The sequence below is a fragment of the Pan troglodytes genome, chromosome 13 (genome assembly GCF_028858775.2).
Source record: "Pan troglodytes isolate AG18354 chromosome 13, NHGRI_mPanTro3-v2.0_pri, whole genome shotgun sequence".
Taxonomy (NCBI): domain Eukaryota; kingdom Metazoa; phylum Chordata; class Mammalia; order Primates; family Hominidae; genus Pan; species Pan troglodytes.
In genome coordinates, this window is record NC_072411.2 from 56,491,915 (window position 1) to 56,515,432 (window position 23,518).

The 23,518-nt window shown below is 37.3% G+C and overlaps 1 long non-coding RNA gene across 1 annotated transcript; it reads right to left on the reverse strand.

The window, feature by feature from the left end:
• Positions 1 to 1,642: 1,642 nt before the first annotated feature.
• On the reverse strand, positions 1,643 to 22,444 carry LOC134807984 (uncharacterized). The gene is made up of 4 exons (XR_010149758.1): positions 22,317 to 22,444; positions 9,374 to 9,488; positions 5,097 to 5,194; positions 1,643 to 4,559 (listed from the first exon to the last, which is right to left on the reverse strand). It is a non-coding gene; the product is annotated as an uncharacterized LOC134807984 (long non-coding RNA).
• Between the last annotated feature and the right edge of the window lie 1,074 nt (positions 22,445 to 23,518).

Consider the following 23,518-nt stretch of genomic DNA (forward strand, 5'->3'; position numbering starts at 1 on the left):
ATGGCATTGTGGCTGCATAACTAGATACCATTTCATAATTCTCTCTTCCTTCCAGATCTCCAGTTTCTTTTCAGACAGCCACTTTTATATTTTATGTTCTTTAGGAAAAGGGATCATATAGGGCAACTTCAATGGATATTCATAAAATGTCACTCATCTCCTTTGCAGAGGGATTGTCCAAGAGCCTAGGCCTAAGCACATCAGCCCCCGTCACTTCCAGAAACAAAGAGGTTGGTTTAGAAGTGGGCATGTGATGCCATTCAGTTCAATGAGATGCCAAGAGAGCTTTTCCAGAGGCTTCTGGGAAATAAAGTTTCTTGCTCTTAAGAGTAAGCTGGGGGAAAAAAAAGGGTAAGCTAGGATTAAGCCAACTGTAGTAGACCAATAAATATCCATATTGTTTAAAGCAGTTTGAGCTGAGATTTCCATTACTTGTAATCAAAACACATTACTTATTGATGCTTTTGTTGTCCTTCCTGTAGCACAACTCCCAAGTTCTTATTTTCAGTGACTAGGTGGATGTTGGTTGCATTCATCAAGCTGGACAACAGAGGAGGTAAAGATTTTAATCCTAGGTTGGTTGGATTTGTGACACATATAAGACATCCAGAGAAAAATAACTAATAAATAATGTACATGCTCATCTATACTTCAAGAATGAGATCTAGCATGGAGTTTTAGATTCGAAAATTACTCACGTACAATAGGGGCTTTAAACCATTGTGCAAAATGAGACAGAATATTAACTTACAAGGTAAAGGGCAGTATTTGTGTTTTTTTCAATGACATACAACATGATACTTAGAGTTGAACAGAAGATAAAATATTAATGTATATTGAATGTAACAGGGGAAAATATTGTTTTTTAAAATTTCATTTAGTTATAAAGCTGTGTGCTCTGGATCATAATATAAGATATATTTCTTACTATAAGTAGAAGTCAAAATAGCTTTCAAAACACTGATAGAGAGGGAGAAACTTAGAAAGCTAAGAATAAAACCTGGGGACCATGAAGGGGAGAGCACGAGAAAATAATTCTAAACAGGGGAGACTGAGAAGGTAAAATCCACATAGAATGCTCTCACCATTTTAAATTCATCTGTATTTACCTTTTAGCAGAAATTTCTGATGCAACAAGAGTGATGGAGAGTCAAATTTGGGTAGGAACAACATTAGGTTTAGTAACTACTCTGTCTTACCTATCTTGCACCTAGAAGAATATGCCTTTCCTTCATGCACACTGATCCTTTACAGTTTGGACTCCTCCAGTCTCCTATTCCCCAAAACTCCATCTTTTCTCAACACCCATTTCTTTTTCCCTAGTAATGTTTGAATATTCAATAGCTCCAAAATTTTATATTCAGCTTCTTTTCATATCAGCTTAAGAAGTCTCTACTTGTAAAGAATTGTAAACTTTTTATATGACAACACCTTGGAGTGACTAGGAGTGTAAAAAAAAAGCGAGGAAAAATCCTAAGTTTTAGTTAGCTGAATTATCTTATATAAATATGACATTTTTAACAGAATTCGCCCATGTGAACCTAGATTAGACAGACTAAATCAGTTTTTTACTTGAATCATAGGAAAAACCTCATTTTTCACCTAGGAAGTGAGAATGTGAGTTATAGGAGATCCCCGGAGACTCAGTTGGATCAAAATTCAATTCTGTTTTTAAATAGATTTGAAAAGTGTGGATCACTGTTTTCAGCAGCATCCCACGTAATCATAAAAATTTCATGCTGGCATCTCACAAATCAATGGTGTTTTTCAAGACTTTCTTTTTTTTGTACATTTGTTTGAGTGGCTAGAAGGATTAATTTGTTCTCATCAGGGTACAGACCACACAATACTGCAGAATGAACATTCTAATACGGTTGTCTATTTAATGATTGCTTCTTTCTTGTATAATGTGTATTATAATTTTGAAATATATCTGAGATGTTTGATTTTTATTGTATGTTAATTTACATTTCACATGCATTCATCTAAGATTCTGTGAAGAAGAGGGGCTCATCTCAAGGAAAGAACGTAATATTTCATTATTTAAACTGTATCTGAATCACAAAAGCAAAAATAGAATATTTACAATGCATATTTTTACCCTGAAGATACAAAAAATAAAAACAAAAAGGAGCAATTTATGAACAAGTCTACTTATTACAGCATTATTTGTATAATAAATAATTTTGTAATGCAAAATTACTTTGTATAATAATTCAAATGACCTTCATTAAAGAGCAGGTTGATTGAGCTATGATATAATCGCACAATAGAATAATATCCAGCTGTAAAAATAATGAGAAAGATATGTCATTATATGACTCTATAGTAATCTCCAAGACATATTACTAGGTAAAAACATCAAGTCGCAGAATGGCAGATTGCATTTTCCAGGAGTTGTGTAACTTTTTTTCATCCAACATTCCACATGTTCTTCAGAACCCAGTTACTTCCCCTTCAATAAGTGGAGTATATGACCCCTCCCTTTGAAACTTGGGAGACTTTTTGACTGTTTCAACTAATACACTAGTGATAAATGCTACTTTCAAGGCTAGATTTTAAATAGTGATTGAGCTTCTGCCAGCCACCATGTCAATTATTTTAGATCACATTCATCATGTGAAGAGTGCACTTTATTTTCACTGGAATAGACACTAATTCTGTATGTGGAATTGCTTTTTCACAATTCTTCCAATATCACCATCCTTGCATTTACAACATGCTTTATTCTCCTTCACAATGTCTCACATGGCATCACTTCTGACAAAGAAACTCACTTTGTAGAAAATGTTGCAGTGGGTTCAGGTTTATGGCATTCATTGGTCTTACCATGTTCCTTATTACCCTGATGTATCTGGCCTGTGAGAAGGGCAGATTAGTCTTTTGAAGACTCAGTTATGGAGCCAGTTGGTTGGCCACACCTTGTGGGTGGGGTGTATATTCTTCAGGATGCAGTATATACTCTGAATGAGTGACTATGGGTACTGTTTCTCCCATATTCAGGACTTATGAATCTGAGAATCAAGGACTGGAAATGATAGTGGCCAATCTCCCTATAACCCCACAGATGTGTAGTTGCTTCCTCTGTCTGTAACACTAGCTTCTGCTGGTATAGAGGTCTTAGATTACAAAGGGAGAAATGCATCTTCTGGGACATACAGTAATAAATCAAATAGAAAGCGACAGGCAAAAATGAGATTTATTGTATTTGCTAGATTGATCTTGAATATCAATGAAAAATTGAGTGAATATCAATGAAAAATTGGGTTACTACTACACATTGGGGATAAGGAAGAGTATTCCTGAATTCAGGATATTCCATAGGGTATTGCTTAGAACTCCCATGTCCAGTCGTTAAAGTCAGTGGAAACTAGAATGACTCAATAGAGGCAGCAGTTCTAATGACTACACCTTCAAAAATAAAGATTTAGGTCACCCTACAAAGCAAGGAAGCATCACCCATCAAGGTGCTTACCCAGGTCATAGTGGATATAAAAGGTATATTGGAAAATGGTCATTATAACTATCAGCTATGACAATTTTTCAAGTTGCAGAAAGGAAATGATAATCATTAATATTTCTTCCTTATTTTGATATGAATATAAATACATACATGTGTGTATACACATATGTAACTCATTTTCTTTCTTTCTTATACATAAGTCATTTTTTTTCATTCTCCCTCCCGTACCTCTACCATCTGACATGTGTTCATAGTAGCAAGCATTATATCTAAGCATTTGAGAAAGCATGGTTCAGTAAGAAGAGGAATAAATATCAGCCAAAGATGGCTAAAAAGACTCTGAATCCTCTTTTGGGAAAGGGGAGTGAGTTTTGGTTATACAGAGTATGGTTGAATCCTATTAGGTAGACTCATGATTTTGCCATTGCATTTATTTGGGAGTTTAGTATAATTAAAAGAGGGATATATATTGGACGATGACTTCACAAAAGATAGACTGTGGTGGCTTTGTAAAGTGTCAGGTTAGTTGGATCTAAGTTTCTCAGTATTCTCTTCCATGTTCAGTTCTAAGTTAAGATTTGCCACAAGTGAAATTTGCATGGAATTTAAAGTCTAACTGGAATCCAGCAGCCAGAATTACACTCAGACCTGTGTGGGGTCACGCACTGTTGCTGCTCACACAGTTTATGACATTGTGGTGGATCTGCATAGTGCAGCAGCTTGGTTGGCAGCTTCTCAAACTGCCCCTGGATCTCCTCCTTCAGTTTTTCTGAAAGCTGCTCATGTCAGGGGCTGATGTTTTGGCAATTTGTTCAAGCTCTTTTGCAGAACATCATCAAAGTTGGAGGCTTGGAGGTGCTGAGATACCACTGCCAGTTCAGCTGAGAAACAGATATGGATGCCAAGTTTATCTTCACAGGTTCCACTTTGGTCCTGCCCTCCTCATTCCTTCCTAGTCTTACAGACTTCAAGCCCAGCTCCAGTTCTAGGGGTAGCAGGCTCACATAGCTTAACTGGCTCTCTCAATTGTGTAAGGGGTATTCCAGCAATAAATTCTTAACATTGCTTGTAGTGGTTCAGCTTCTCTGTTCAAATTCTAAAAGATTTAAGAAGAATTTTTATTGTATGCTGTTTTAAAAAGAAAAAGTGAAAGATAATCTAAAAATTAGTGAAAATAGTTACTCTGTAGAAAGAGAACAATAAGAAAGAGAGAATGCAGACTTTGAAACTCTGAAAGTATTTTAGTTCATAGTTTTGACTTTCAAATCACGTAAATATGTTTCATGAATTAATAACCCAAATTAAAAGCAAACAAAAACCAAAGTATTCTGTTATAATGGAACAGTATATAAAAAGTGTGTGTATGTATATACATATAAAAACACATGTATATATACACACATATATAGTATATTCAAAGAATATAGTATAAATTCATATATAAGCAGTTGCTATAGTATATAAAATATGTAAAATTTGCCAGGCGTGGTGGCTAATGCATGTAATCCCAGCACTTTGGGAAGCCAAGGCAGGTGGATCACCTGAGGTCGGGAGTTCAAGACCAGCCTGACCAACATGGAGAAACCCTATCTCTACTAAAAATACAAAATTAGCCAGGTGTGGTGGCACATACCTGTAATCCCAGCTACTCAGGAGGCTGAGGCAGGGGAATCACTTGAACCCAGGGGGTGGAGGTTGCGGTGACCCGTGATTGTGCCATTGTACTCTAGCCTGGGAAACAAGAGCGAAACTCTGTCTCAAAAAATAAATAAATAAATAAATAAATAAATAAATAAATAAATTATGTAAAATTGATGAAATAAACAGACATAGAACTGTTCTTTCAAATGACCTTAAAAAACACAATGCTTTGATTCAAAAGGTGGACGTACATATTCCTCAGTTTGGGATATTAAAAAAAATTTGGAAGTATATATTCTAAAATATAAAAAAGAAAAATCAGATGTTTTTATTTTAATTAAAATGTAAATAATTTTATTTTGAAACTATATAATACACATATATAAACTTATGCAACGGTGAAATGTGGCTTTCTATCTTGATCAAGATTTTCATGTAATATTAAAGGATAATGAAAGATTTTTGTTTGCCTCTTGAATAAACTCATGAAATAGAAGGAAAAGACAAGAGATAGATTGTTTGGAAAGCTAAGTCTTCCGTCTATCAATGAGTAAATGTTTTTGCCTGTGTAAAACTTTTGAGTTATCATTTTGGCTAAATGAATGACTTATTGTGACGTGGAATTCTATTTTATAATGTCAAGTGTTTTAAACCTTTAACGTATTTGATAGGCTTCCCAAAATCAAATTTCAACTTTAAAGTGGTCTTTTCTGACCTCTAACTTTGGTACAATACAGAGGGCCCCTGAAGCATCCAAAAGAGAGATAAACAGGATTATTTGGCATGTTAAGTTACATGGAAGCATTGTCAAAATAAAAAATAATGCTTAATCTTCTTCAGGTTATATTTTAGTCAATGATATTAATATATGTTCCAAAATTGTATGGAATTTCTAATAATAAAACCTTATAGACAAATCAATTTAATATTAATCAGTTTGGCCATAAGGTGAGAGTCTCACAAACCCTTTATAATCCTTTACAGATCTTTGTTTAAGAGCGGATCAGTGCTCTAAGAAAACCCTGTTATGCTGTTATTCCAACATTCAATTCCTGGGAAAACTTAACAATACCCTTTAAATTTAGCCAATATGTTCACACACAGAATTTTTTTACAAGATTATTTTTCCAAAAATCTTCCTCAACTTGCTTAAACCTTCAGCTTTATCCTAACTAATTTAAAACAATCCTTTAACCCTCTAAACTAGGAAAAAATGTATATTCCCATGACTTACAGTCTTTCACTAAAAGCACATTTTGCTTTCCTCACACACCTTGCATGTAAAACTGTTTTTTTCAGTGGTCTCAATTATATGTTACAATGTTAACTCTTAGCAATTTTTATTTTTGGTGAAAAACCTAGTAAGTGATTTTAATTATCTATTAGGTGTGGAGCCTAAGACACCAGACAAAAGTGCAGATAAAGTCTGACTCTTTCCAGCATAACCAAGGGGATTGGCTAACTCTACATGTCTCCAGGCCTTACCTAGAATCTAATAGCTCCAAAGCAGTTAAGTTGAAAATTTTTCCAAAGTCAAAGAAGCAGCTTATTACCTTAAAGCATTTAGTAAACCTAATATTTGACCTGCCTAATTTAGACCAAGTGTTTTTATTTTACCAATAATCTTTAAAATTCTTTATATTCTTTATTTCTCAAAGCTTACTAAAGTCATGTGAACTAAAAGGCATTACGGTTTTTATTTTTCTGACAATATATTTAAGTGCTTATTACTTTCAAGCCAATTAATAAGAGCTCTTTCATATCTAAACTTTATACATATAACACATATGAATACACAGAAAGACAAAAGGAGATCCAATAGTTGTAAGATTTTTTATTGGTCAGTTTTTAAATTTCTTAATCCAGTTACTGGCTTCAGGGTAGTCTTCAGAGGAACAGGGCTAGGAAAACATGCAGTTTCTAGGGCCTAATAAGCAGGCACAGCTGTAAGGCAAAACTGTACCCTTGAAATTCAGGGTAGCATTTTTATACTGGATCCTGGCCCCAAAAGAGAAAGGCTATGGAACAAGACAATGTAATGATTTCACCCTGCATTTCATTGCAAAGCAACTCAAAGCTGATCAGCCCATTCTGTGATTAACCCATCCCCACAGAAGTCTTATCGCATTGAGGGGTGGAGACATTTCCATATTTTCTAGGTGACCAAGAGCATACTTCTCTGATCCAAACGTGCAAAGAAATGAGTATTTCCCCATAACTGCCATTTGTCATCCCTAAATGTGTATTTGCCTTAGATTTCAAGAGGGATCTATCTGCTTTCAATTCCTTGGGTTTCACAAGGAAAACAGAAGTTTTTCCCAAAACAGGCTCTATGGCGTTTCCTCTGTTTTTCCCAAGGAATCCAGGCTATTAAAACTTGAAAGTTCACTTTTAATTAAGCTGGCTTTTAACCATAACACTCTTTAAAAAATATTTTAAATCTCTAATTATCCAACTTTAGCCAGGCCAAATGGCTAATATTTCTGGCTGTTGAACTTTACTAAAGGTAACCTCCCAGATGCTCAAAAGAAGGAAAATTCAAGAAGGGAAGCCAGAAGTTGTATATGGAGGGGAAGAGTATCAAGAAATGGAAAAGGTCACACAGATATCACCCAGAAAGCACTTATACCCTAAGCCAAGATTGAACCTGGGCTGCCATTGTAAAATGGCAAAGCCTTAGCTGCTGAGATGAAGCATGGGGTGGTTTCCATTGCTCTTCCCATAAGGAGCATAGAGCAGTCAATTTTGAGCTTGCAATGGCTTTTAACTGATCTAGATAATTTTTAGAGCTATCTATGGCATGAGCCCCCAAATTCCTGTTTCCTGGATGTTAGAGACCAAGAGAAATTACTATCACGTGGTTACAAGGTCAAGCCCCCAAAGACATAAAACAAAACAGGATGGAAACCTCATCCAGTTGTGTTTGTTTGTTTTGTTACCGACCAGCTTGCTGAGCTGTCTTGAACAGCCAGATTATGGAGCCTAGGCCTGCATTCCACCCTGTGGTACACCTTTTCATGGCAGAAGGATGTAGAAAGACCAGGTCATAGCATAAAGTACACCAGATTTGCTACAGCTTCAGACTAGCCTCACAAATCCTTTTTCTCATTAATTAAAACTTTGTAAGAGATAGTAATTTTTACTAGTCCTACAATCACTTTGCACAGAGGAAAGGGAAGGGAGAAAAGCATTGCCTGCAGCAGGCTGGGGAAGAGGAAGAGCTCAGGGAGGCCAGAGAAAGACCCACCCTTTGCAACAACACGGAATCAAAAGTTCAGGCAGCCGCTTGTCAGTTGCAAAGGGATCTTTTCCAGGAGTCCCATTGGCTCTCAAGTTTCTCCCTTTGAGGAGAAAAAACTCCTCATGTCCTGTGATCCCATGCATGCCTAATCCTGTCACCCATAACCATCAGCAAAGAGTGCAAGGCAGATTAATCCAAAGAGAATAGCAGTTAACATGCCATAGTGCCAAATCAATTTTTAACCAAGAGGGACTTTTCTCGGGGAAGGGTATCTAACCCAATCCCATCCTTTACCCAGGTAAAATGTACCCCATTAGTTATTCAAAGTCAGCCAATTGGTGCTGCCGTCTATATCCTTGAATCAGGATAGTAACTAAGCTAAAAGGTTAGCAGATTTAATGTTTTTAATCAATTAGTCATTTATGCTTTTTATTTGCCTTTTGTAAAGTCTTTAAATAAAAATATTGAAATTTTCTTAGATGTTTCTGCATATCAATAGGCATCCCTAGATGAGACTAATTTGGGAGCCCTCATTTTTAAATGCATGTCTGTGCAGTGTTGTTCATTTGGAACATTCCACTGTAAGTTAACTTTAGTAAGATTTCACCATTTCTGTAAGAGTTTGCTGCTTAGTTCTTCAGAAATTAAGGACCTCATTTTTAGCTCAAATATTGGCTTTACTCTCAAGTTTCCTGGATCAACTTAGCCAGTGATTTTTTCCTATCTAAGCACATAAGACAAGTGAAACAAATGAATAGGACACAAAAATTCCGGTGAATTCCCAGAAGCCAAAATTTATACCCCCTGCAATACTGGCATTTATTATCAGTTTTTTTCTAACCCAGACAGATGTAAGAGGCCTCTAGTTGGATCCAAGCCAGTTAATTACTGGATCCAATCCAATCCTGGACCCACTCTAGTTTCTGTCATGACTCCTAAACCCAGTTTGAATCAGAAATTTGCTCAAAGAAACTCAGAGGTCTCAAAACACAAATCCGTGGAGCTTCAGAATATGAGAGAGAGCTTACCACAATCCCCAGCTGCTCCAAGAGAGCAATGGGCACAATGGGCCGAGTAGGAACCACGCTCAGCGCTCCTGGGGGTTGTTAGAAGCTGTTCTTTGGATTCCACTTCTGACACCATCTGACAAAAGAAAAACTTCAGCTGAATTAAAATTAAAGGAGTTCACTTGAGCATGGACAATTCACAAATTGGGCAGCCTCCTGAGCCAAAACAGGCTCTAAGACCCCAGCACAGCCACGTGATGAAAAAAGATTTATGGACAGAAAAGGAAAGTAACGTACAGAAAATAGAAGTGAGGTAGAGAAACAGCCGGATTAGTTACAGCTATGTGTTTGCCTTATTTGAACATGGTTCAAGTAGTTGGCTGCCTTTGATTAACCAAAACTTGGTTATTTGCACAAGTGTAGGTTATGGTCTGTTTACACCTCCACCTGTTATAGTTTACAATGTACAGAGAAACTTTTAGGCAGAACTTAAAATATGTAAGGAGGCAGATTTAGGCTAAACTTGATTTAACAAGTTCTAGAAGCAAGGAGCAGCCCTTGTGCCCAGACTGTCATCTCTAAATGTAACTTTTCAGTGTAAAGAACCAGGACTCCTTGGACAAATGGCTAATCCAGAGTCTGGAGTAGAAAATGAACAAGATGAAATATCCTGTTGTATTTGAAAGCAAGAAATCCATCTAAAAAAAGGGGACACTACAAGCCACTGATCAAATACGGGAGAGCTTGAGAATCACCAGTAATAATGACTGCCATGGACTGAAACCATAAACTATGTTAACATCTATGGGTGCCTAAAACACAAGGAAAATAAAACAGACAGAGCACAAATTATAGGTCTCCTTAGGGGTTGACTAAGGGACAAATTAATTATTTTAAAAATAATTTTAAAAATGAGAAAGAACCAAGCATTTATCTAGCCTTTCTTCAATCAGCTTTCAGAATCACAAAACTGTTGATGAAGAAAGATCTTTATGTAAGAATCAAATCAAAGCAAGTAAATGCAGGAGAATGTTAAAACTAGAAGGCCACTTTTTTGCAATATCTAATTGATACAGTTTGGATTTGTGTCCCCACCCAAATTTCATGTTTAATTGTAACCCTCATATGTCTGGGGAGGGGACTAGCGGGAGGTGATTGGATCATGGAGGCGGATTTCCCCTTGCTGTTTTAGTGATAGTGAGTTCTAATGAGATCTAATGGTTTAAAACTGTGGCACTTTCCCCTTTGCTGTTTCTCTCTCTCACCTGCTCTACCATGGTGAAATGTGCCTTGCTTCACCTTCATCTTCTGCCATGATTATATAAGTTTCCTGAGGCCTCCCCAGTCATGTGGAACTGTGAGTCAATTAAACTTCTGTTCTTTATAAATTATGCAGTCTCAGATAGTTCTTAATAGCAGTGTGAGAACAGACTAATACAGAAAATTGGTACTGGGAGTGGGGCACTGCTATAAAGATACCTGAAAATGTGAAAGAAACTTTGGAACTGGGTAACAGGCAGTGATTGGAACAGTTTGGAGGGCTGAGAAGAAGACAGAAAGATGAGTGAAAGTTTGGAACTTCCTAGAGACTTGTTGAATGACCAAATTGCTGATAGTGATATGGATAGTGAAGTCCAGGCTGAGGTGGTCTCAGATGGAGATGACGAACTTATTAGGAACTAGAGTAAAGGTCATTCCCTCTATTCTTTAGCAAAGAGACTGGCAGCATTTTGCCCCTGACCTAGAGATCGGTGGAACTTTGTACTTGAGATAAATGATTTAGAGTATCTGGCGAAAGACATTTCTAAACAGCAAAGAACTCAAGAAGTGACCTGGCTGTTTCTAAAATTGTATGCTTATATGTATGAACAAAGAGATTATGTGAAACTGGAACTTATATTTAAAAGGGAAGTGGAGCATAAAAGTTTGGAAAATTTGCAGCCCAGCTATGTGGTGGAAAAGAAAAACCAATTTTCTAGGTAGAAATTCAATCCAGCTGCAGAAACTTGTGTAAGTAATGAGCAGCTGAAGGTCAATAGCCAAAACAATGGAGAAAATATCTCCAGGGTATTTCAGAGATTTTTCACCCATTATAGTCCGAGAAGCCTAGGAGAATAAAAGTGGTTTTGTGTACTGGGTCTCAGGGCCCTCTGCTGTATGCAGCCTCAGGACATGGCACCTGCATCCCAGCCACTTCAGCTCTAGCCATGGCTAAAAGGGGCGAAGATACAGCTCAGACCATGGCTTCAGAGGGAGCAAGCCCCAAGCCTTGGCAGCTTCCATGTGGTGTTGGGGCTTCAGGTTTGCAGAAAGCAAGAACTGAGTTTTGGGAACCTCTGGCTAGATTTCAGAGGATGTATGGAAATGCCTGTATGTCCAGGCATTTCCTCTGCTGCATGGGCGGAGCCCTCATGGAGAACCTCTAATAGGGAAATGCAGAAGGGAAATGTGGGATTGGAGCCCACACACAGAGTCCACAGAGTCCTCACTGGGACACTGCCTGGTGAAGCTGTGAGAAGAGGGCCACCGTCCTCCAAACCCCAGAAGGGTAGATCTACTGACAGCTTGCACCTGCCTAAGAACTTGAGAGTCTACCCCTTATATCAGCGTGGCCTGGATGTGAGATGTGGAGTCAAAGGAGATTTTGCAGCTTTAAGATTTAATGTCTGCCCTGCCTGGTTTTGTACTTCCATGGAGCCTGTAGCCCCTTTGTTTTGGCCAATTTCTCCCTTTTGGAATGGGAGCATTTATTTAATGCCTCTTTCCCCAAGTTAGTTACCTCTAAGAAACTAACTTGTTTTTGATTTTACAGCCTCATAGGCAGAGGGACTTGCCTTGTCTCAGATGAGGCTTTGGACTTGGACTTTTGAGTTAATGCTAGAATGAGTTAAGACTTTGGGGGACTGTAGGGAAGGCATGATTGGTTTTGAAATGTGAGGAGGACATGAGATTTTCAAGGGGCCCAGGCTAGAATGATATGATTTGGATTTGAGTCCCCACCCAAATCTCATGTCAAATTGTGATCCCCACATTTCAGGGGAGGGGACTGGTAGGAAGTGATTGAATCATGGGTGCAGATTTCCCCCTTGTTGTTCTCACGACAGTGAATTAGTTCTCACGAGATCTGATCGTTTAACAGTTTGGCACTTCCTCCTTCTCTCTCTCTCTCTCTCTCTCTCTCCTGCTTTGCCATTGTGAAGATGTGCATGCTCCCACTTCACCATCTGCTGTGACTGTAAGTTTCCTGAGGCCTCCAGTCATGCTTCCTATTAAGCCTGTGGAACTGTGAGTCAATTAATTCTCTTTATTTTTTTTTAAGTAAATCACTCAGTCTACAGTAGTTCTCTATAACAGTGTCAGAATGGACTAATACATGAATCAAATAATGTCTCTAGACAATTACATCAACAAATGCTAAATCCTTTAGGTGAATATTTGAAATGCTAAATCCCTTAGGTGAATATTTGAAACTCTATAAGAGTCGAATGACATTAAAGATTTCTATTACTGTTACTATTGATGAATCTTTACAATTCTAAAGTCAAACAATCAGATACAATGTATCTCTTTGTAGAATGCAGCGAGATGCTTAATTGAATGTTCGTTAGCTACCTATTTACAGAAAATTCAGAAACACAATAAGAGAGAGAAACATGTTAAACAATACCAAAGGGACATAACCTATCCAATTCAGAATGTGTTGAAATTTTTACAGGACAAATGACCCACTTTTGTAAACATATAAATGGGAGAGAGTGTATGAGTGAGAGAGAATGAGAATGAACAATTATACCATTAAAAATGATATAAGAGACATATCAGCCAAATGCCATATGTGGGTAGACGTTGTTTGGACCACAGTCTTGATAAACCAACTAAAGATGTATCAGATATTGCTATAAAATTTTTCTTAATTATATTGTCATAATATATATAAAATTTCCTTATCTGTTATATATATTACTTGAAGTATTTATAGGGAAAGCTATGTGATATCTAGAATTTGCTTTAAAATACTCCAGAAAAACATAATGTATTATGAGGATTGATAGAACATTTAGGACAGAAAGTTGATCATTATTGAAACTTGGTTAAGGGCACGTGGGAGTTTATTTGATTAGTCTCTCTACTTCTACATATATTTGCAAATGTCCATAAGAAAAAGCTGTGCATTTGTTAAAAAAAAAAAAAAAAGAAACACACACACACACACGCACACACACACAATGGTATATTTCAGTTTCTAAAAAAATCGATACAAAATTATAGCTGAAGAAATAATTCTTTTAGGAGCTATCTAATTAAAGGCTTTTGGAAAACCTGAAAATTGCATGGTTCCTTATTTCTCTTTCTTTATTATCATATCATAAAAATGGTATGTATGTTATTCTATAGTGAAAGTTTGGAATAAGGAGGATGTTGCACTTGAAATGAGAATAGAACTCAGCAATAATATTTCTAATATGTGTCCAATGTGCAGTTACTTTAAAGGAGGGCAAAACATTCTTCTAGTTCAATATATTGTTTCTAAAATTCATATTTTATAACAAACTATAAAATGAAAGACTTTTGCTTTATCTTACTTTTCAAAAATCTTTTAAAAACTTACTCATAAACACTCCTTATTTTTCAGGTATAACACTACAGTTAATTTTGTTTTTTGTTTTGGCAAAAAAATCAGATTTTGACTATTTCCCCTTTTTTGGTAATTTCTTTTAGCAATTAATTTCTGAGGATCTGTGTCTTCTTAATGAGTACATTTTACCTCATGAGCTTGAAACTGCCTTTGCAAAAGCTGTATCAGTGAGAAAATTATAACAGTAAACTAAGCTAACCCAACCCCCATCTTTCCTTTTCCTTAATTATTCCTGGGCTATTGGGCCAAGCCAACTTTGGCAGACATTTAAGCTACAATTTAAATGATAGTAGGCTTTGCCCACAACTCAGCCACTTTTGTAAAACCAATAGGAGGCCATCAGGCTGAAGGGAGGAGAGGAGCCTTAGTCTTGATAAGGTCAGCTATTATTTCAGAGGTTATAAAATATGCAACTTCCTCAATTACTCCTGCAAATAGCACCACTATTGTAGATTGGCCTTTTGAGATATCTTTTCAGGTTTTTTGTATGTCTGACTCCCAGGGCTCCACCTGGACCCACAACACCCCCCCAAACCCCCACTCCTGTGGCCCCACCTAGAAGCAATTCCACCTGCAGGAGAACAGCTTCAACCCCCTGTGATTTCATCTCTGCCCCAACATATCAGCAGCAAGCACCTGTTACCTGGCCACTCGCACCCTTCCCCACAAACTGCCCTTGAAAAACCTCTAACCCAGGAGCCTTGAAGGTGATGATTTGAGTACAAACTCCTTCTCTTACCACATGGCATGGCCATCCTTGTCTATTAAACTCTTTCTCTACTACAGTGCCATGGTCTTTCTTTAGGCAGAAGCAGGAATAACCTCTCAGGTGGTTACAAGCTTAGAATACTTGGAATATTCTATAACGATTTCAAGATTGATTGAATTTGGGAAACTCTTCCTAAAATTCCAAGTTGCCACTTTATATGTGACAGGTAATGGGAGACCAGATCAAACTTCCTAACAGAGCCAACTGCAAACCCATTTTTCTAAAAAAAGACTGTATCCTAATGATTTATTTTTAAGTACAGGATTCGTGCCTTGCTAATTGCTCTTTTTGTTCTCCAACCAACCTGAAAACATTGTACTTAATAGGTGGTCAATTAATGAATGAATAAACTAGTATGGGAAAAATTAGCGATCAGAATGCATAGTACAGCTCTAAAAGGTTAAGCAACTAACAGTTAAAAGAAAGAAATGCTGAAAAAGTGAAGCACTAATCACTACAGCCACATCAGGGAATGTTTTTCCAAGGCAGTTGCACAAATACAGTATACCCATAGGGGTGGGGCAGTTTTCACCCTGCAAATGTTTGGAAAATACATCCTGTTGGCTTCTGCTTCCTGCTGCAGATCCATAGGGTATATTAATGGCTGGCAAACAGTAGCATGCTGTGTCTGATTGCTCAAGGCATTATTTTTTTTCTCTAAAGTTTGCATCAAGGAATATTTTTCAAAATGTTTCTAAAGGTCATTTGGAATCTTCTTGAAACTAAGAAAATAATGAGATGCCTGGAAATGCTGAGAAACTTCCTTTCTAATTCATAGCTGAAAACACAATAAGCCTTTATGTATATGTCATTTTCAAGACAGCCTTCATTTTCTGCACAGATGCTCACATACCTGAAACTAAGAGTTCAGTATAATCAGGACTGAAATTTTTAGAATATATGGTTCTAAACTCCTATCCTAAAGCATTTTGCATATTTCCAATAATATAATTTCATTCCTGCCACAGGAGATTTCTAATAATTAGAAAAGAGTTACTAAAATGCAGAAGATGGCTGGGCATGGTGGCTTCTGCCTGTACTCCCAACATTTTGGAAGGCTGAGGTGGGAAGACTGCTTGAGGTCACAAAGTCCTCACAAAGGTGCAGCTAACGATTCACCCTATGTTGACTTTAAATATCTCATTCCACCACCCCCCCGCCCCAAGTAAACAGCAATATCATTTAATGTAAAATTCCCTGCAAGCAATGCTTTTCAATTCTAATGAAATCAGTAAAGATGATGCAGATGATTAAAAATGATTTTGCTTCCATTTGTGAAGTAATATTTACTTATGAGCAATTAAGTATGTGCTATTTACTGCTTATAAATTAACACAAACTATTTACTGTGCTAGCTTACAATTATTAAAAAAAACCCAAAAGTTTGACTTAATAAATTTGACCCTGTTAAAAATTGTGTCAAAGTATTCCATTCTGAGGAAAGTGTGAGAGGGAAGACATAAAAGCAACTTTAGAGCTGAGATGAACCACTGAGCTAATTTCATCTACCCTCTTACTTTTTTACAAGAGGAAACAGGAGGTCCAGAGAGGGGAATTTATTTGTTCAAAGCAATTAGTCTCAATATAGGGACTGGACCCCCTTAAATAAGGAAAACAGAAAAACAGTAAGGTTGAGAGAAGGTGGGTGTATTAACATCTCTTAGGGCATATAAATCTGGCTTTCCAACTTGGGTACAGCAGTAGCCATTCCTCTCCTCTTCAATTTGCATTTCTTCCTTCTCTGTATATTTACTCTTTATGCCATTTCTAAATGCATGGGAAATGCAAGAGGTGAAAAAGGATTGAGGCAGGGGCACTTAGATCCAAGGGGATACAGGCTTATTTGAGCTGATTAATTTAGGTTGGACCTGCTCTGTCAGTATTCACAGTAAACTCTAATTCCTCTGTGCAAATAAGAACATAAGATGGGCAAGACATAACGTAGATAACAGCTTCCTATGGATCAGATGCTGTTCCAAAGCCCTCTACATGGATAATCTCATTTAAACTGCTAAACTCTATGAAGCACTTAGCATACATGATAAAAGAAAAGCACATAAAATTTTAATTGAATTACACAAATCACCTACGTAATTAATGATTGAGTCAGAACTTCAACCCAAACCAGGTGATTCCAAAGACAGTACTCTTGGCAATTATTCCATGCCAGATCTAAAAACTATGCCAATTCTATCATTAAATATTGTACTCATAGTATTTCTATTATTTGGGTTAATAATTTCAACCACACGCAGCATGTATTTTAACATAATTCATAAGAAGTAAATGTCACTGATAGGATCTTTAGTTCCTTTGTCTTGGAGGTGGGAGGTGATTCCTGTGGAAATGAAATTCATCAGTCTATTCAACAAATAGTGCCTGTTTTACATATAACACATCAGGCATGGAAATACAATGGGAAGGAAGAGAGATAGAGAGAAGACAGAGGGTATGATGAAGAATCAGTGACAATTAAAAATCCAAGATAATTTTACCGATTTATATTATATTGAGATAATTTTCATAAAGTAGAAGTAGAAGAGATGGTAATGTGAATAAAAAAGAAAACAAGGTAATCTCTAGAAGCTGAACTATGAAGAATAATTTCCAAGTAATATTGAGTGCTGCCAACAGTGAATGTTGAAATCTCCATTCTTCAATATTGATTAGAGTAGAAGGAAGACAAAAACTCTTTTTGAAGGTATAATCTTTAGAGAGATTTCACTGGGACAGTTAGTAAGTAGAAAAAGAACATCTCTTTCTTTAGCTCTCAAAAGGACATTTTACCCATTTTTATTTCTTACTCTTCCCTGAACTAACAATGAAAAGGTCAAGAAAATTTTTTTAAACCTCCGCTATACACCTATAAGAAGTTTCTACAGCATTTGTTAAGGAATGACAACATGATTAACAGACAGTATGACCTTCTAGAACATACAGCATGAAATGTGATTTTAAAACTTTTTTTTCTCCCAAGATAAATCACAATACTAGAGGGGGAAATGAAACTTCCTATTAACCCTAAACTGGGCAACAGCAGGGGACTTGGCACTGACTTTCATTTACCTTATTCCTCTAACCCAGTGTACTTTTCCTTCATCAAACTGGAAGTAAACATGTTCATGTTCATGTAATCTCCACATAAAGTTGATTGAGAACTTCTGGGCTGTTTTCTAAAAAGATATGTGTACATGTCCATATTAGCACATTAGACTTAGATAGAAAAAAAACTGCTACATTAATTCTCTTTGTTCTATTCTAGGACAACACATGTAATTATCCTTTAACTAAAGCTTGCTGAGGAGGGTGACTCATATTCAAATATGTCTCTGCTTCCAGAGTGCAGCAGTGAAAAGAGTGATTATCACCTCCAGTCTCTGCCTACTGCTTTAAATCTCAGCTCCCAAAAAGTGGAGGAACTTAAAATTTTCCCTTTCTTTTAGTCCTTTGGGATTAATTCATTGTTAATTTAATCTTTATAAAAGAAACCACCCTTAAGGATATAGAATTGGATTCATTTGCTGTGATTTGATTGGTACTGAATGGCAATTGGGCTTTAATACAAAAAAAAAAAGAAGAAGGAAATTATAACAGTCTGTGTCATACACAAGGTTTTCACATTTAACACAGCTCCTGTACATGGTAGGTGCTTCACAAATATTTGTTTAATGAATTGATGAATCCCTTTCGGTCCAATAGTTCAGAAGTACCCTATCAAAGTGCAACTAGAGCAAGTTAAAATCAAGGCCCTTAGTGAACTGATCAGGTTAGGCCTCTACAGGGGCAGCGGAAGGTGAGCTGAGCCCTTCAAGGTTATCCACAGGCCAGTGAATTCAGAAGAGAAGATGTCAACGATGAAACACTCTCAAATTAACTGCTTTGCACAGCGCCTTGGATAGAAGGCCATAAAATCATAAAATTATGTCTGTGAACCTTGTAAATTATAATTATTTTTTGACGATGCTGGTTTTAATATTATATAAACAGGAACTGTGCCAATGATGAAATTACTGCTCTGAGAACAACACTGGCAGTGAGTTATTAGAAATGACAGTCGAGGGCTGGGCGTGGTGGCTCACACCTGTAATCCTATTGCTTTGGGAGGCCGAGGCAGGTGGATCACGAGGTCAGGGGTTCGAGACCAGCCTGGCCAATACGGTGAAACCCCGTCTCTACTAAAAATACAAAAATTAGCTGGGCATGGTGGGCCACTCCTGTAGTCCCAGCAGCTTGGGAGGTGGAAGTTGCAGTGACCCGGGATCGTGCCACTGCACTCCAGCCTGGGCAACAGAACGAGACTCTATCTCAAAAAAAAAAAAAAAAAAAGAAAGAAAGAAATGACAGTTGATGATCTGATTATCTCAGGGACAAAATAGAAAGTTATTGTGTTTAAGGCACTGCAGAGAATACAAAGAAATACAAGGAGACAAGAGGGCTTCTCCCCTGTGTAATGTACATTACCTTATTTAATGCTTGATAACAACACTCAAAATGGGTGCTATTTGCCCTTATATTACAGATGGGCAGATGAGGCTCAGACAGGTTAATTACCTTGTTTGAAGTAACATAAATAGCAAGAAAATGAACTAACAAGCCAGATGCACATTCTTTATTATTCTACTCTGAAAACCCATACTAAGCACCAATACCCTTGCAGATATCTGAGTACAGAGAAAATCCAAGGACTGTGCCATGTATTAGCAGCATCTAGGCACATAATAGGCTTACCTAAGAAGTTAGTGAATGAGGATGAGAAGCACATTTTACAAATTGGTTTTTGAAATACTTTTCACTGGTTTCTGTTACTGAGTTAGTACTATCAGAATACTCCTCCTCCAGTTTTGCCTAAATTAGCTGAATGGTTACTTTCATCTCTAGTTTCATATCACCTGAAACGATTTGGTTCATTATTTTGTCATTATGGAATCTGCATACTTTAGCTACCAAGGAATGAACTGTTTAAGGTCAAATTTAAAAATTATCTTCTTATGCTCTGATATGGTTTGCTGTGTTCCCACCGAAATCTCATCTTGAATTATAGCTTCCATAATTCCCACCTGTTGTGGGAGAGACCCAGTGGGAGGTAATTGAATCATGGGGGCGTGTCTTTCCCATGCTGTTCTCGTGATAGAGAATAAGTCTCACAAGATCTGATGGTTTTATAAAGGGGAGTTCCTCTGCACAAGCTCTCTTGCCTGCTGCCGTGTAAGATAGGACTTTGCTCCTCATTCGCCTTCTGCCATGATTGTGAGGCCTCCCCAGACATGTGGAACTGTGAGTCAATTAAACCTCCTTTCCTTTATAAATTACCCAGTCTCGAGTATGTTTTTCCTAGCAGCCTGATAACAGACTAACACATGCTCTATCCTTTAAACAATTTTGGGTTTGAATTTTCAGACACAGAAACCAAGTTTTGTTATTTCCAAAGTTACACAAGAGCATGAAATGCAGTCTTTGAAAGACAAAACTAAAAAGAAAATGCATTCTCACTCTCAGAACATTCTCAAGTTTATTAATACTTCCCATAGCAAGCTGAAACTATGATTTCAAATGCCCTTGAGGAAGTTTGTTTAAAAAGCAGGAAAGGGGGTGTGGACTTTGGGCTATTTTTATGCCTCCCTAGAAATTCTCTATGGTTTTCTCACAAAGTGCTGATAACGATGGCAATACTAATTTCTTTCTAGTTTATGAATTTATTCGTCCCTGCAGGATGCTATATTGAATTTTTGGAGAGAAAGTGAAACATGTCTGGGTCTAAGCAAGAAGTGAATATCTGCTTGGAGATTCTGTACAAGATGGTGGGGCTAGAGAAACAACCTAGAAAGCAGGTGGATTGACTTGTTACCTGAAGTACTTCATGATTCCTAGCGAGGGGAGGGCATTAAAGAATGATACCTGGGAAGTTTGCTGCTGCAAATATTTGAGTTTATAAAGAGAGAAAAAGAGTACACTAAGAATTTACCTTCCAACTCAGCATGCTTAATCACCTTTTTAAAAATGCAGCTATCGATAAAGAGTTACATGCTTTGTGCATAGGTAGGAGGAAATTCAGAGCACACACTGAAGGTGAAAATCCCATTCTAACTCTTACTAACTGGACCACCTTGAGAAGTTACTTAGTCTCTTCAGGCCTCAGTGTTTTCCTCTGTAAAATGGAGATCGTAATAATACCTACTGCATAAAATTATTTTGAAGGTTAAATTAGAGAATTCATGTTTACTAATAACAAAGTCTGGAATATGAGTGCCCAAAAATGATGACGATTATTACATTCTTGTAGAACTCAAATTGTTTATAATTATACCTATGATCTTATTTTTCCTCAAATTGGTACAAAATAAATAGTGACTTCACTTTCTGATATGGTTGCAGAATAAGATTTCATGAAACCAAGAAGGAAGTACTATATTATTTTTTCAAAAACTGTAAAATTAGAACAGAGCAAATAAGGTTTTCTTGCATTGGTGCATTTAAGGTTGTGTTGTTCTACCCTTAAAAGCTAGAGGAAGGCCATGTGCAGTGGCTCACACCTGTAATCTCAACACTTTGGGAGGCTGAGGCTGGTGGATCACTTGAGCCCAGGAGATTGAGACCTGCCTGGGCAACACTGCGAAACTCCATCTCCACAAAAAATACAAAAGTTAGCCGGGGGTGGTGGCATGTGCCTGTAGTCCCAGCTACTCAGGAGGCTGAGGTGGGAGGATCGCTTGAGCCCAGGAAATAGATGCTACAGTAAGCTGAAAACTTTTTTTCAAGATAAATCACAATACTAGAGGGGAAAATAAAACTTCCTATTAACCCTAAAATGAGAAACAGCAGGGAACTTGGCCCTGATTTTTATTTATATCACTATCACCTGGACGGCTAGTGAAACCTTGTCAAAAAAAAAAAAAAAAAAAACAATGGAAGAAGGGCTAAATAACCCCCTCTTGTTATATTTGATAGTAATGTTTAGTAAACTGTGAATAAGTGACTTCTCAGGGTCACAGAAACGTAATAACAGGTGAAGACAAAAGCCTCACGTATGTTAAATCCCCAAGGTCAAGTCTGTATTTTTATTTTTACATTGCTCTTTCTACTTCTTGACAGTTGGCTTTTTAAATACACTAATGAAATTTTGAGGCTAAGAATACTTCAGATTGTACTATATACTTATTGGGAATTATCTGTCACTACACGTAATGGCAACACAGATGATAAATAATAGGGCTCGCGATCTTTGGGGCACTGCAGGTGTATGAGCCAGACTAGTGCTGTATGCATTGAGTATCAGGCTGAGACTCTAAACCCAACAGACTTCACAACAGGGGGAAAACGTGCATTTAATATAAAAGATAGGACTGTAAGCAAAATTTGTAAGATTGCGTCTGCCACTTTAAAAACATTTTACTACTCCCTATCCTTGTGACTATGGTCTTGCACATTTTATGTGATTGTAAAGATCAAACTGGCTGAAAGCTGAGCTGCCTCTCTTGCCATGGATTTTTATTTTCAAATTACAGCGGTTATAATGTGTTATTTAGTCATCTTGGCTTGAGTTAATGTTGAATTAATCTTACCTGGTTAACTCACTTAACCTTTCAGACTTCTCTCTTCCTGTCACCTCTTAGGGATTTCGTGCTTGGTCCCCAGTCAAGGTCGGGTATCTTGCTCTAAGTGCCACTCTCCATCAATGAACAAACTCGGATCCTTTTCTTTCAGGGAACTTTTCTTCACTAGTAATTCACATTTGTTACTGTGGTTACTTCATTAATGTTCAACTACCCATTAAACTATAATTTCTGTCAGAGCATTAACTGTGTTCCTTGGCTCACAAATATTTCCCCAGTGCATTATAGTGCTGGGCACCAAGTAGACACCCAGCAAATATTTGATGAATGAACACTTGCTTTGGATTTGATGGAGACATAACTCCTGGGTTCATCATAAATAATTTACCCATGTTCATTTTGAGAGAAAAGTTTATATGGAAATAGTATTGGTTCTATGTTTTAGTCTTCAGGAAACTTCTCATCAATGAAATGTCTCAGCCCTTTCATCTAAAAATAGATCTTTTATTTTGGGTACAGGATGTCACTGAGTTTGTGTTTATAGTGGTACTCAACAAATGGATAAACCAATAAATTGAAGTGACAGACTGGTGATTAGCCACCAGTCGTTTGGTCACGGTTAAAAACTTATGCGATACTAGAAGTTGCCTCATGAGTTTTATGTGTAAGTGCAGTCCTATTACAGCCTAATGTACTCTGCCGACAGTTCCATGGAGAACATCTTGATGACTCAACCAGACATAGATATCTGAGAAATAGTAGTGCTAGCAGAAAATCAACGATCTATGCACTGCCTATGAAATGTGAGCTCTTAAATATCTTTGTTTTTACTGGTTTATTTTGGTAATTTAATTACTCTTTTATCCCAGAAATCTGCTGACTTGACAGCCCCTCAGAAGTTCCAGGGCACAACTAGGAACTCCCCAGTTGTTTCTAGGCCATTACCAAAGTGATACCTCTTGTGTACCTTCAGCTATTTCTGTTGGCTTCTGTACCACTGTAGCTTCTTCCCATTCTGCTCTGACTCCCTGTTGGATTATTTTTCCTGTTGGAGAAATTTCACTATTGTGGTGACCTAAATGAGAATGGCACTACCATGCCAAGGGCTGCCCTCCTCACCTTGCCTTCCCCGCCCACCTTCCCCGACTCTCTCTGCACCAGTAGTCAAAACGCTGGAACAGTGTTGATTTCCATGCAGGACTAGGTAGATG